Genomic DNA, 15343 nt, shown 5'->3' with positions numbered 1-15343 from the left:
AGAAGCATGTTAAATCACTAATCTTAAGAAACGATAACCATCAAACATTTCTGATTCATGAGGAGGGGAAACAGTTAGAAGAAGAGCGCGCTATTGCGCATATTCATCGAGTGATTTGTGAGAAGTTAAGGGCAATAGTGGTTGGGAAACCTGCCCCGATAACATCAGTGCCACAGAAGACTACGGAAAGGGAAATAAGTTTGAGCAACCTTGATTGGAAAAAAGCAGAACAAAAGGTTTCCCCCCCGAACAGCAGTGGGCCCGGACGGAATACCAAATCAACTGATAAACCTGCTTTTACCTAAAAGTAAGGAATCGTTTATGAAGGCCATAGATAGGGTGATAGAAACCAAACAAATACCAGAGGACTGGCTAGAAAGTAGGATAAATTTAATATATAAAGGCAGAGGAGACAAATCCACTATTGATTCATACAGACCACTCACAGTAACGTCAGTGGTGTATAGATTCGTAATGCAGGCGATAAAGTCGGAAATTCAAGCACAAGCATGGATGGAAGAAACTGAAATACTTGGGGAACTTCAGAATTGATTTAGACATGACAGGCGAATGGATGACACTTTGTTCATGATAACGCAATGCGTTGAATTTGCGAAAGTACAGAATAGACCACTATGAATTACGTTTTTGGACATTAAAGGGGCATATGACAACGTAAACAGGGAACGGCTCTGGTGAATGCTGAAACTCCAGGGATTAGATGACGAGTTAGTACAGTTCCTTATAGCAATTTATAAAGACAATAGAGTGCAGCTCACTTGGGAAGGACAGCAATGCGCCCAGCAGGTCAACATTCATCGGGGACTGAAACAGGGATGCCCTTTGAGCCCAATACTGTTCATGCTTTAGATGGCAGGGTTAGAAAAAAAATTGGAAGAAAGTCAAGAAGTGTTTAGCCTAACCCATATGCTGCAAGGCGAAGTGGTACAACAGCATATTCCGAGAATGATATGCGCAGACGACATTGTTCTTTTAGCTAATAACCAAACCGATATGCAGCGGCTAATAAATATTAGCGACAAGGAAGCCACCAACCTCGGATTAAATTTCAGTGCAAAAAATCAGGAATAATGGTTTTGAATGACGCTACCACTGACGTAGTGTCTATCGAGCAAGGCGAATTACTTAGAGTGAAGGAATATAAATATTTGGGAGTGTGTATAATCGAAGGGGATAATTACTTAAGAAATCAAGCGGAGCAACTTAAGGTTAAAGGAAAGCGAAACGCAGCTATAATGAAGCATATAGCTCTGTGTGAGTATAACAAATATGAAGTAGTAAAAGGAATGTCGAAATGAGTAATGGTTCCGGGTCTCACGTTTGCGAATGCTGTACTCTGCTTAAAATGAGACGTTCTATCAGGCCTTGAAGTAAACCAGAGAACGGTAGGACGTTTGGCCTTAGGCACGCATGGAAAAACAACTAACGAAGCGGTTCAGGGAGATATGGGCTTGGCGTCGTTTGAAGCTAGAGGAGCTCAGAGTAAAATGTGCTTTGAGATGAGGTTTAGGGCAATGGATCAATGAAGGTGGGCATCTAAGGTTTTTAGGTACCTATACTTGAAAAGCGTGGACACGCAGTGGTTCAGAAAGGCTAGAAGGCTAACGATGAAATACGGAAAAAACAGTGGAGAATCGAAAACAGCCAAGGAAACCAAAAAAGAGGCAAGGCAGATTGAAACGAATAAATGGAGGGGAAAAATGGAAGCTAAAACGTCATTAGAGGTGTACAGGCCTGAGAAATTGAACATCAGAAAGGAAAATTTCTACGATAATTCCCAGGGTAGTGCCTTCTTTTTGAGGCTAGAGCAGGTTGCCTGCGAACCAAGAGTTTTCTGAGGAAGTATTCACAAAATGATGGAGTATGCGTGGTCTGCGGAAAGGAAACAGAAACTATGCGGCACATAGTGTGAGAATGAAGTCGATGGTTTGACGGAAACCCGTCTGGTCGGGAAACATGTCGGAGTAAAAACGGAGACACCGACCAAAAGAAACTTAAAAACTTTAAAACAACAACAAGACGTTTCGGCTTCGTTACTGAAGCCTCGTTCACAATCGAGGCTTCAGTAACGAAGATTGTGAACGAGGCTTCATTAACGAAGGCAAAACGTCTTGTTGTTGTTTTAAAGTTTTTAAGTTTCTTTTGGTCGGTGTCTCCTTTTTTACTCCAATAGTGTGAGAATGTGAGGGTATCCATCCAAATCTACATGAAGTGAATTTTGGGCTTCCAGAAGCCCTAGGATTTAATGGTATCACCGAAAAAGTTAACTTAAAGTCTGTCGAGGGGACGAAAAGAAGATTAGAATGCTGGTGGACGAAAAGACGAAAAGCAGAGAGGGGAATATTGCCTAGGACAGTTACCACCTGTAACATGTAAAAAAAGTATTTTGTACCTGATAAGCTTTTTGTGCCTGCCCTAAGCAGCTCTAGTATTAAACCAGGAGCGTAAAACATGGGTATATTAGTCTTTTTTGGTGAGATGACATGTAATCACCCCGCTTCAAAGGGAAACCAATAGCAATCATCATCATCAGGAGCTGCCGCTGGGCCGCCGCGCCAGCGGCAGCGGGGAGGAGGACTGGCGAGGAGCTGCGCGTACAAAAACTGGCGCGCGATATTCGGCTGCATATTATTTCCCCCCATGGTCGGCTGCTTATCAGCTGAGCGGCCGCCGCTGCTGCCGCTTCAGCAACCGCCGATTTGAGCAGAACTGACTGAATTACGGGTCTTGTGCGCAGCAGTGAAACCGGGCTTTCCTATCTAAATGGAAACCGCGGCGTGTAGCCGTGAGACTCGCAACTTTTGCGCCACGCGATATACAGGAAATCTAGGTGCTGATTCTGCGGCTGATGATGATGAGGTTGCAGCGCCTATAACGTCAGCCTTAATTTTCGCCGGATCGTTAACAACACTACCCAGGATGCGGCAAAACGGCATTTTGGGACACACGTCTGCTGCCGAAATTCGGGTACATGCGTCACCTTTCATTCGCATTCGAAACGAGATCAGTCGCGTACTGCGGCCGAGAAATGTGGACAATTTCAGCCTACTAGAGCTAACTATCTAAAACGCGCAAAGTACAAAACGGCGGCGCCCATTATCGTTGCAGAGTAAGCAAATGTCACGTAATGCGAACTGACTAGTGATCGTGGCTGGGCCACGTAAAAATAGGAGAAACATGAGCCGATGCTCATCACCCTCATCTAGTTACAGTATGCGAGCGCGAGCAACAGACCAGCCGGGACGGCGGGAAACATCTCGTACACTCATTTATTACAATTTTTAGTAGTTTACAATAGCTTTGTTGCGCATCCACTTCTGCATGGCGGGATGGCAACCGATTGTATTTACTTTACAGGTAATTATATAAAACAAGCGAAAGGAAATAGTGCACAGTCGTCCCGGCACGCGCAGCATTCTACCACGCTGCACGGGCCCTCAATGCAGTGATGGTACAAGGATCGTTTAGTGGACTCGCTTTGATTTTCAAATGATAGCGGAAGTTGAAGGCTGCAGGTAATAAAGATTATTGAAATATGGAGGAAGCGCTCGGCAATAACTTTACCATCGGTGCAGTTGAGAGTGAAGGACTCAGGCACTGCACCTGCCCTTCTTCGACGCTTCAACCTCATTTATACTTTAAATTATATGTTGATTTTCCAAATGAAGTGAGAACATATTTCACCATGATTGGAAGCTGGAGCCTATGTCGTAAGAATATCAAAGGCACGGCACCAATGAGCGTTGGTAAGGAATACAAAAGCATGGGAACACGGAGGCATTGCAACATAAATGACCTTCTACTCTTTGGCAGCGCCAAGGCAGCAAAGGAAGCCTGGGGGTTACATACGTGCCTCTTGGTGGGATTTTTTTAATTTCATACGTCAACCATGTGGTCAGGCGAGTATTGAGTGCTCCATTGTGCAAACCCGACATTGTTTTTATTGACCGATGCAGAGAATGGACAGCTCTACAAACATAGAAACGAAGTCTTTTCATACTGCATTGAATCAGAGTGGCAGGGAAGGATTCGATTACGTCGGAAAGAGGCTTACTCTACAACCGGAAAGCAACAGCTAGGTTAGCGGGCTCCCCGTGACCGGCGAATGTTATAGAAGGTGAGTGGATGAGAAGCATTTATGCTGCGGAAACACGTAATTTAAAGTAATCTGTTCGTGTGCTGTAGGTCTGCCTGCTAATAGTATTGGCACCAAAAACGAAGATTGAAGGCCAAGGAAGAAGTCCAAGCACAAAGCTTCAGTAAAGGACACTGTAGAAATTATTTTTCAATAGTGGAAGAAATGTAACTGAAAGTCGTTAACAGGCATCATCAGGATTTTGGCTTGAAACCACGTTGAAGGCTAACATAACATTACAACGTTTTCCCTCGACCACCACAGCCATTTCTGCTGGAAGTAATGCATGGTAAAATTTGGAAGGGCACATCTATATTTCAAAGTTTAAAGGAATGCACAAAGCTTCAAGCCAATACCATTGGTCCACCGCGATAATTAAGCTACCTCCGGATACGACATTAGTGGTTATGTAAAACTGTGCCATTTTTGTGTGAGTGAGAAAAAACTGATGTAATTTTCTTGACGCGCGTGCACAGACGTATAAATATCCCTAAAGACGTATAAGTATCCCCAACGAGGTAATAGCGTTGAATGTCTCATTGAAAACGGAAAGTAAAGCAATCGATTTCGGGAACACCACATATGGTGCCAAAATTGCCACCGATGTAAAAAAAACCAAAAGCCACAATCCAAAATTTGTTCTCAGGCTGCCAGAACAGCAGCCAACTACGCTCACCACTGTGCTAACTCGGCATCCTGCCAGAATGAAGTGACCATAAGCCTGCTTCATCTCCCGTGTCAATTGTAGGTGCGTGCACGTGTGCCCACCTGGAGCCCGCGGGTAACCGTGCCTGTGGGTAAGGACCTTAATTATGGCTACCAATCACCTGTTTGATGTTATTGTGCTTCCAAAGACAAAGAAACGAAAGCGGAAAAAACAGGCAGAAATACGATGTAGCAGGAAAGGTGTCTTGATAATCGCTGGGCTTTCAGCTTAAATCTACGTTAGCAGTTTGAATGCCTGCGGGACATGCTGCCTTTTCAACCATAGACAACGACCCGTTTGAGTCTTTGGTTGCGAATAAATAGCCAGCATACACTATACCATTTGACATAATAGTTCATATAAAGAAGACGAAAGGGCCTTTGTCTAGTCATGTAGTTGACAATTAAAGTAGCAGAGTGGGTACCAAGAGATAGGTCTAGAAGAAGGGGAAGGCCAAGACACAATCGAGGGATGAAATACGCAAATCTGGTGATCAACAGTGGCCTCGAGCGGCGCAGGACAGTAGCTGTTGGAAGTGAGTGCGAGAGGCCTTCGCTCAGCAGTGGGCCTGAGTAGGCTGTTGATGTTGTGGTTGATGATAATGATGATGAATAATATTCGTAAATAATCATGATTACCCACTATGTTGCTGTATGACGGACTGTGATGGGTGTAGGTGGTGGTAGGAATTTCTTATGTCTTCCGTAGCTCTGTCTGCGTCGCGACGTCCAGTCGCTTTTTACCTCTTTTTTATTGTACTTAGAAGGGGCTCGCTTTTAAAACGTGCATCTTTGTTGTGTAGATGTGCGGCTGAATAGGTGTATTTGAATTGGTATGTTGTTGGACTGAGATACACTTTATTTATTTATTTATTTATTTATTTATTTATTTATTTATTGAATACAGATACCTACAGCGCCCCATGGGCATTTTCGTTCGCCGGGTTAATTTGTAATAGCAATAATAAAAAAATATCTTGCCAAAGCGAATTTAGAAAGTGAGAATACAGGTTTGTCTTTTAACAGTTCAGAAAATAGCTACTTGTCGTAAATACTTGTACACAGAACCTAGAGTTGGCCCAAAATTTTGATTTCTGTTATTTGTGTTCTTTCATTTCTTTTTATTTATAAAGGCCACGACTGATTACCAAATTACAGTTCTACAGCGAGGACAATGACACTTACAATTGGATGAATTCAACATGCCTTCGTAAGTATTAAGGAGGAAATTAGGGACCCTAACAGAAAAGTACCACGCGCGGGTATTCAGTTCACACACGAACACCTATTCACGTGTGTATGTGTGTGTGTGTGCATGCGCGTGTATGCGTGTGTGTGCGCCTGTGTGCTTGTATGTGCGTGTGTGTGTGTGCTTGTGCATGTGCGTGTGTGTGCGTGTGTGTGTGCTCGTGTGTGCGTGCTTGCGTGCGTGCGGGTGTGCGGGTGTGTTTGTGTGTGTGCGTGTGTGTTCGTGTGTGTGTGTGTGTGTCCAGGAAGTCAACCGACCGAAATAATTATTTGCAGTTTAAAAGCAAACATGTTAAACACTGTAATGAAGGCGTACGTATACCTTAGAGTCGCTCTGTGCTTTAGAGGGATATGCTGTGACACAGATAATTTTGCATCTAACGGTCAGCAACTCTCTAATGACCTAATAAGACAACAATACCCACCATCTGTCATCAATGATATCATTAGGAAGTCTGAAAAACTGGACAGCATCCACCTGATAAATAACTCAAAAGCCGAATCCTTCACTATGACCTCCAACCGTATTCTAACCTATTTTTCTTCGTCCTTCAGCGTAAACTCTGCACTCAGAAAGCACCACAACATTTTACTTCACAGCGAATGGTTGCGAAGAGATTTCACTGAGCCTCCCCGCGTCGTGTACAGGCCTTCGAAGAACATCAGAGATTTGTACGTGTTCTACGGTCAATATCCCCAGTTTCACAGGCAGCGGATCCTGCAATAGGCGTAAGTGCCAAATATTCGCCTTGATGACTATGGCCTCTATCGCCAGCAGCACCACGTCTTCATTTTCCATAGCACCATATACCACGCCGAGTACGTTGGTCACACGGAGAATCCGCCTAGAACGAGAACTAACAACCACAGAGTACACATAAATTTCCTACCACACTTTCCCCGATCTGAACAAGTCAAGAATGTAGGTCACCATTCCCACGCATTCGCTGGGACGGTGGTGCAGTCCAATATTTCAAAAACTTTATGACCATGAAGCCCGTGAATAGTAACTTATATACACGTTTAACACTGGTTTGTACGGTATAAATGAAAACGAAGACCATTTGTCTTAATTGCCCAGTAATGCATCGGAGGAGGCTGATGCAATGAGCAAATGAAAAGTTTGTTCTAAAAGAAGAGCGTTTTCTTCTTTTTTATTGGCGTGCAGTGTACTGCGTATATAGTGTACTTTGTACTGTGTTAGTACGCCTCTTGTGTAGTTTCCCTACCGTGTAAGTACGAAAGTGCATAGAGCTCACCAATGTACCCCCTCCCCTTTCTTCCTAGTTTTTTAACCTGTTTAGATCTTTTCTGAATAAACAAGTGTTACAGGGTGGCGGAAGCCGCTTGTTCTTTTCCCTTTCCTATTTTTTGTGGTCATGCTTGTTTATAGTTTTTTGTGTGCCTTAATGGGTGCATGCAAACGCATGTTATCTTCCACAAATGCTCTTCGAGAGCGTCATTTGGCACTTTGGTATGTGTAATTTAGTCTTTTTTTTTTAATTCGCATTTTTGGCATGCGATCATATAAAGAAAAGATAAGGCATTAGGTAGAATAAACAGAACGGGTACAAAAGCACAGGTAGTCAGGAAATTTATGACCCTGTACAAGTTTAACGGTAGGCATGGAGTCCGGTCTCGTGTAAAAAGTTCAGCAGCGACCTTCAGTAGCAATCTTCGTGCAGCCACCGGTTGAAGTCCCCCCGGTTTATCCCACCGAAGACCAACCACTCTTAGCGCACTGTCCCGAGCTGTTCTGGTTGCTGTGCACGTCCATAAGAGATGATTGACATCAGCTTCAGCCGCCGAAGCCGGACACTTGGGACATGTTCCTGGGTCTTCTGGTGCGGGTCTCCACGTCTAGGCGAATGAAGGTGTGAGAGTCACCCCAGCCCGAAGCCTCCCCCGAGAAACTTCTTCCACCCGGGAAAGATTAGGGGGGAGGGAGCAGACACACGGGGGAATTAGGGCACGTGTGTCCCTTCTCAGAAGAGATTTCATGGCCAAAAGGCGGGAGCGTGGATCACCAGGAAGAGGGCTAGGGGCGGATTCAGATTCAGGTGTGGCTGGAGAGTGCGAAAGAATGTCCGCTAATTGGTTGAAAAAATTGCTACCGTGCCCCTGTACCCAATGTACGCGTACCATTAGCTGTGCTGTCATGTGGAGGCTGTGAATGTGCTGGCAAATCAGGGGAGTCTTTTTCACTTGATTTAGGTGCTTCACAGCACTGAGCGAGTCTCGGTATTTATGCGCCTCTTTGACGTTAGGGAGGGCACTTGCAGCTTTGATTGCGTCATATACAGCCTGGAGTTCCAGTAGGAGCGGGTCTGGCGGGTCGGTGGAAAAACAACGCGAGCCTTTCAGTGCTGAGTGTGTGGAATTGACGAAAGCGGTCCGTCCCCCTTGCGGGAGAAGGGCTGCGCCTGTCTACAATGCACAGTAACCTTCAGGAACTGTGGTATCTGAGGTTGGCGCTGGCTGTTCACGGCGACAAAGCTTCGTTGTCTTGTTGGTTGTTATTGCTGTATAGCGACATGGTGGAAGGTCGTCTATGGTTGAAGTCATGGGAGGCTCCTTACAGAAATACAAATGGTGCACTCCAACCATAGTTATGTAAAAACACTTGAGCTTTCTTGATTCTTCACGCTGATATACAAGCTCCGTGATAGTATTGAGCTGAGCTTGCTCCTGTAAGATAGGAATCGGAGTTAAACGAGGAAGTGCCGTGATGGTTCGCATGGTCTCTCTGTTGATAGCCTCAAGCCTCACCCATTGTTGTGCTGACAGTCTGTGAAACTGCGCCTGGTAGAGTAAGCGCGGCTGTAGAACAGCGTGTACAAGTCTCCGAACTACCTCCGTGCGGGCTCCTCCACTCCGCGTGGCAATCCTGCGGATCAAGTGCAAAGTCGTCGAGGAGTCTTTCCGTGCCTTGTGGAGCCAATAGATACCTGAACCCGACAGGTGGATCAGAAGTCCGAGCACCCGCAACTCTTCCATGGTTGGTATTGCGGCTGAACCAATCTTAAGTTAACAGTTAGCCTTGGAGGGTAACTTCCTCCCGGCCTTATTAGCCACTTGTACATAGCCAGACCTCTCAGCGGAAATTTCCAGCCAGGCTGATTGCGGAAAGGCATAGAAAACATTCAGGGCTTGCTGCAGATGAGGACACTGCAAGCCGAGGTCTCGGTTTGTTGGCCACAGTGTGACATCGTCAGCTTAGATGAGAAATTTCACACAAGGGATGTCTTGTAGCCTCCATGCCAATGGCACAAACGCGATGTTAAACAGTAGAGGGGCTAGCACGGAGCCTTGCGGTACCCCACGGTTCCATTCGAACAGGCCAACAGGCTTTCCGTCCACTCGTTCTGAAAACGTCCTTGAGCACAAGAAGGAGTGTACCACTTTAGTGACATGAAATGGAGCCCCCCAAAACTCCATGTTTCTAAGTATTGTTCTGTGTTCCACGTTGTCATAAGCCTTGGAAATGTCGGTAGTCACCACAGTTCGCACAAGGTGGCTGTGGGGTGAGACATGCAAAATATCGTCAGCCAGAACAGACATGACGTCCTCAGTACCCAGGTGCTGTCTGAATCCGATCTGAGCGGGGCGATATTTTATATTGTGCTCCAGCCACCAGGATAACACAGTGGCCACTATTCGTTCAAATATCTTGCGTATTGTAGGTGTCAAGGAAATCGGGCGAAGTGCACTAATACCAGTGGGAGGTTTTCCCGGCTTGGGGATTGGTACTACCACTGAGTGTTTCCACTCGGGTGGAATGACACCTTTAGAACCATACATCATTATTTGAGTAGAGTAGTGCTTCCAAGGCCTCCCCCTCCAAGTTCTTGAACAGCTCATGTGGGATTTCATCATACCCTGGGGAAGAGTGCGCCTTGGATTCTTCAATGGCCGCAATGAGCTCGGCCATCGTCAATGGGTCCGTTATTCCTGAGACGTCCGATACGTCAACACAGGGAAGGGCAGCCGGAGGTTGTCGGTAGTTCGGAAAGAAACTGACGGCCGCTCTGTCCGCAAACTCCTCTGGGCTTGTGTTGAGATCCAGGCGAATGCTAGCTGATGGATCCATCACGCTGCCACCCCGCTCCATGGCGTGGAAGGTTCGCCATAAGGCCTTGTTTCCAGTACCAGAGCCAAGACCAGCCCACCAGTCATTCCACCGGCGTCGTGACAACCGCTTCTCGTAGCGTCGAGCTTGTGCTGCGATACGGGTTCCGGTGACACGAGCGTAGAGTTGCGTCGGGAGGCGATTAGCATGGAGCTCTGCTCGGCGGCGCTCCGCCCAGAGTTTAGGAAGGTGCCTATCGGGCGTCGGCCTATCCTCATTCACTGTTGTATTTATAGTGCAGTCTGTGAGGATGGACTGCAGCGTAGAAATGAGGTTCTCCGCAGTAAGCGAAAAAGCTCATTCATCAGAGCGGACTTTGTCCCAGTGAACAATTCTGACCTGGCGACAAAGCTTTTGGAACTTTTTCGTGTGCAGGCCAACCAAAATTGGCTAATGGTCACTTGCCCAAGCATCTGGCTCTGGATTCTAGGAAGAGTTCCCGGGGGCCAAGCCACCATGTAAGGTCCGGTGCATGAGACCGAGTTGAATGGATGGCAGGTGCGGTAGAGTTAGGCAAGGAAAAGTTCATGTCCCTGAAGGTGTCATGAACCTGTACACCTGCGTTAGAACGGTGGTTTGGGCTAGTTGGTGGTGCATATTGAAATTCGAAACAGCGCAAAAAAAAACGGGACAAGGAAACGACGACACAAGGCGCTTTGTGTCGTCGTTTCCTTGTCCCGTCTTTTTGCGCTGTTTCGAATTTCAGCCTGTACTCCTCTTTTAGTGTCGTGCTCGTATCCAGACAAAGTGTGTGGGGCGTTAAAGTCCCCTCCTACGAGTATGGGAGTGCCTGGGTACGTTGCCCTAAGGTGGTGGAGCCAACCTAGGTTAACGCGTGCTCTGCCTGGCCTTCCATAAAAGAACACCAGAAGGAGGGGTGTTTTGGCTGGCGTGCTAAAACTGCAACCACCTCCTGATGTTGGTTACACCATTTCTGAAGGTATATTGGTGTTTGAGGAACACTTCTAATGATGTATACGGTCGCTTTTCCTGGTGCATCACCACTGCGGTTATCCAGGATGGTAGGAGTATGATAACCGATAAAGTGGGGGAGAGGGCATAGTTTGTTTGACTCCTGTGAAAGGAGTGCCCACACTTGGAGTTTACCATAGTGAATTTTGTTTTCAGCTCTCCTAATGTGTTCGAAAGACCTCTACAGTTCCAGTGTAGGATGACCGGTTGACGGCTGGACGGACACTTAGCCATTGCATAAGCAAGTTTGTATTAGTTGGGTTAGCTTGGATTGGGTTTCAAGTAAAATGGTACAGATAGCTGGATTACAGGGGGTTGTCTTTTGAGCGTTGAGCCGCATCCGTAAAGGCACATTTTGCGTTCCTTGCAGTGAACGTGCTTCAGCACGTTCTTTACGGAGAGATGCTATGCGTGTCTTCCTTTGCCGCAGTGCCTCAGGCTGTTTTGATAGGTAGGCTATTTGCCTATCCTGGTATTTGTCAACCGAAACAGCTTTATTCAACTCCCAGGAGTCTTTTGGCGTTTGCTTTCGAGGTCTATGATTTTTAGAATCGGACCGCTTGAGAACATTTCAATACAAACCACCTGTTCCATCGGGTTCCCCAGGCTCTTCTACTGCAGAGCACTCAATGGGTTCCAGGACCTGGAATCGATTGTACATTGTAGCCCTTGCTGAACTGGTTTCCCGACGGCGAGCGCGGGCTGTGGCGCGCTGTTTAGTGGGGCACTTCGCCGATGTTATTTTATGGTTATCCGTCTTGCAAAGCCCGCAACAATAGCGTGGCTTGGCGTCGACGTTTATTATCTCTGTGTCCACAGTTGTCATCGGACAGCAGGTTTTCTGGGGACCTTGTTTAAAACAACGGTAGCAGTACATGGCTCGTGGCCGGTAAGGTTTTGGGTGCAGTACACAGCCATTGTAATAAAACCTTTCCGGTATGGTAGAAGAACCTCGTACGGTGACTATGTAAGCCCTGCTCTTACCCATACGTCGGACAGCCAGCACCTCATGTGCGGGAGACCTCTTCCTCTGTCATTTAGTTGTGCATCCATTTATTTGTCTCCATTTCAGTGATCTGGCTTAAATTGCCTTTGCATTGCATTGCCCTTAATTGTAATTGCATTATCCTTCTGCGTCCGTCTCGTGGACGGCTGTTGTTTTTTACGCACGAAAATGTCTCCGCAATTTCACTTCATTTGAAACCACGTGTAGTTAGAGCCCCTTCGAACCTCTTGATTGCCCGAATTTCCCTCCTGCGTTTCTCGCTCCCCTCCCCCTCCACTCAACCTCCCTTTTCTATCTCTCTATTTTTTCGTTTCGTTTTTAACTCTTGCACTTGGCGTCCATGATGTACTCTAGGCCGCCTTCCAACCACTTTTCTTTATTTCGCATACCCGCTCAATTACCTCTCGTTTTTTTTGTATGTTGCCTATTTTTGAAACTCTGGTACCTCGCCATCTACGTGTGGCAGCAATCTTTTGGGAAACAAGTGGCAGCATGTGACTGTGCCAGGCGTACACCAGCCGGAGAAGGCCATTGCAGGCGCACGTGCAAGGAACGAGCCCCTGCTCAGGCACTTACGTTCTGTCTTTCACGTGGTGTCTCCAATGACACTCAACACTTTCCTGTTACCTTGAAGGCTTGCCTGTCGGCCATATGACCCCTCTCCCCTCTGTTTCCTGGCACCACTGCAACCTCCCGCTCTGGGTTTTCCCCACCTTGGAGTTCTGGTGCGTTTTTGATCCTCTCTCTCGCGTAGAGCATACTTTTTGTTGGGTACATTTTCTCAGCCTGCCCACAACAGAAATGTAACTAAACCCAACTTATCTGGAGTACCTTATCTAGGGATCGAGTCCGTTATCCCTAGAGAAGGCAAGCATTGCAGGTGCGGCAGGAAGTTACATGGGCAGATGAGATCAAGAAGTTTGCGGGGATACATTGGTCGCGCTTAGCACAGCACCGGGATAATTGGAGAATTATGGTAGAGGCCTTTGCCCTGTAGTGGGCGTAGACAGGCTAATGATGATGATGATGATGATCATCTGCACTACCTGTATCTTTTGAAAAGACGGATCTCCGGATGAAACTTTGCAATAAATATTATGTTTGTCACTGTGGCTAGTCAATGGTATAGCTAACCATGTAGGCAGAAACGTTTTCTATATATATATATATTTATATTCATAGGGTAAGTAGACACAGAGACACACGAGAAACACATTAGAAAAACAAATAGAAGTTTACTGACGTTTCAGCAAGAGGACTTCCTTTCTTCAGAGCACAGATTAAGTAGCTTTCAGGGTCATATATATACAGAAAATGTAGCAAGGGCGAGGACAGGGCAAGGGAAGGGACAGTTTGTATAATGGGATCATGGTTGGTGGGCAGAAAAAGAAGAAGAGAAGTGAAACCTGCAATTATGCCGTGCAATGAATAGAAAAAAAAACAGAACGAAAAAAAGAAAAATTTCAATTTAACAAGGTAATTCCTCCTTCCCCCAGGTGGTAACAGGGGTGAAATAGGGGTGAAAACAAGACATGCCCATGCACGCATTTGACATGGCAAAAAATCACACTCACGCGGAACGAACATGAGAAAAACTACAACACAAAGAGAAACAGAACGGGGACAAAATTTTTAAATATATTTACCCTTTCCCCTTCGGCAATAGGGGCGAAGAGAGGAGTGAAAACAAGATATGCCCTTGCACGCATTTGGCATGGGCGTAAAAAAGATAGCAAACAAATCACAGTCACCGGGTTCGAAAATGAGAAGGCAGTACGAAGAAGAGATGAACAAGGTAATTGGTATGTTCAGTGTCGCGTGGCAACTGGGAGCAAGAGAGGGGTCCAAAAAAGATATGCCCAAGCTCGCAAAATGCGAACATATATATTGTCATGATGTGGAAACGAAGGCGGCGACAACGGACCAAACACGCTCTGCTTGTATGTTTCAAAACCCGAGCCACCATCATCATCATCGTCTTGCGGGGTCAGCTTACGGGTCAGCCGATCTGATGGGCCGGCCAATCGCAAGGCGGCAGCGAGAGCGGCCGAAGGTGGAGGCAATTTCGTGGTGCAGAACAGAGAGAGGAGGCTGAAGAGAGCCCGGAATGCTGGCGGCCGGGTGCCCTGACCCGGACCACGTCCAAGAGGTCCTTCACAACGGAACACCTGACGCCCTCTCCTGCAAGCAACCATTGTCGTCGGACATCTGCAGAAGCCAGTGACGTTCTAAGAGAGCTGCGTTGGTGATTCAGCGACGGGAAGTCGGAGCGCGTTGCCCAACCATCAGCAACGGTTTGTCACGCCATGACTGTGCTCCCAGGAAGTGAGGTGCGGCGGACCATTTACGGTGACAAAGACGTACTTTCTCTCCATTTGCTTGAACTTTTTGGCATTTTTCATAACGCGTTATCTCATTCCCCTTCTGTTCTTTTGTTCTCCAGTGTTCTTTAGTTTGTGTACTATATTGTGTCTAGATTGATGTGGGTTTCGGGTGTCATAAACAAGTCTTTCTTCTTTTGTTCTCCAGTGTTCCTTAGTTCACTTACTAAATTGTGTGTAGATTGATGTGGGTTTCGGGTGTCATATAAAAGTCTCGTTCACAAAGTTTCTTCTTCTATTTAATATTGCCCCCCGAACCTGACAATAATTGGCGTCCGTGAGAGGAGGAGACTAGTTCGTTGTGAATACCCCTTGAAACCCGACATGAACGCGGCAGCGCTTTCTGAATAGGGGAAGCGCTTAGGGCTGAGTGATGACGAGCTTAGACATTGGGTACTTGTGAAGCAAGCCCTCTGGCGCGAGGAAGCAGCTCTAGAGCTTGAGGCGACTAAAGAGCTAGCCTATATAAAAAAGGAGATTGCCGCAAAACAGAAAGAGCGTGACGAGCATGTGAGAGCGCGCATGGAAACCGAAAAAGAAACTTTTCAGCTGCGGCTACGGCTCGCAGAACTTGAAGCGACGCGAAATGCCGCACATCAATCTAAGGATGGTGGGAAAAGCTTTAATCGTATACAAGCTTTCTCACTACCCTGCCCTAGTGCAGATAACTTTCGCCCCCTCTTGAAGTGGCGCCAGATATCAATGAACAGAGGGAACTTGATGTAACTGTGGAACATCACGCTGCC

General features: G+C 46.5%; 1 long non-coding RNA gene across 1 annotated transcript in view; it reads left to right on the top strand.

Annotated features, from left to right (window-relative positions):
• LOC144172523 (uncharacterized) overlaps window positions 1–6071 on the top strand; it is a 72754-nt gene extending 66683 nt beyond the window's left edge. The window contains exon 3 of the long non-coding RNA XR_013323030.1: window positions 5995–6071. This is a non-coding gene — a long non-coding RNA (uncharacterized LOC144172523). The remainder of the gene's footprint in view (window positions 1–5994) is intronic.
• Window positions 6072–15343: the final 9272 nt, after the last annotated feature.

The sequence above is a fragment of the Haemaphysalis longicornis genome, unplaced genomic scaffold (assembly GCF_048455015.1).
Source record: "Haemaphysalis longicornis isolate Haplotype H1 unplaced genomic scaffold, Haemaphysalis longicornis Haplotype H1 scaffold_23, whole genome shotgun sequence".
In the NCBI taxonomy this organism is placed as follows: domain Eukaryota; kingdom Metazoa; phylum Arthropoda; class Arachnida; order Ixodida; family Ixodidae; genus Haemaphysalis; species Haemaphysalis longicornis.
The sequence above is the reverse complement of the archived record's forward strand: the minus strand, read 5'-3'. Positions and strand labels throughout refer to the sequence as shown.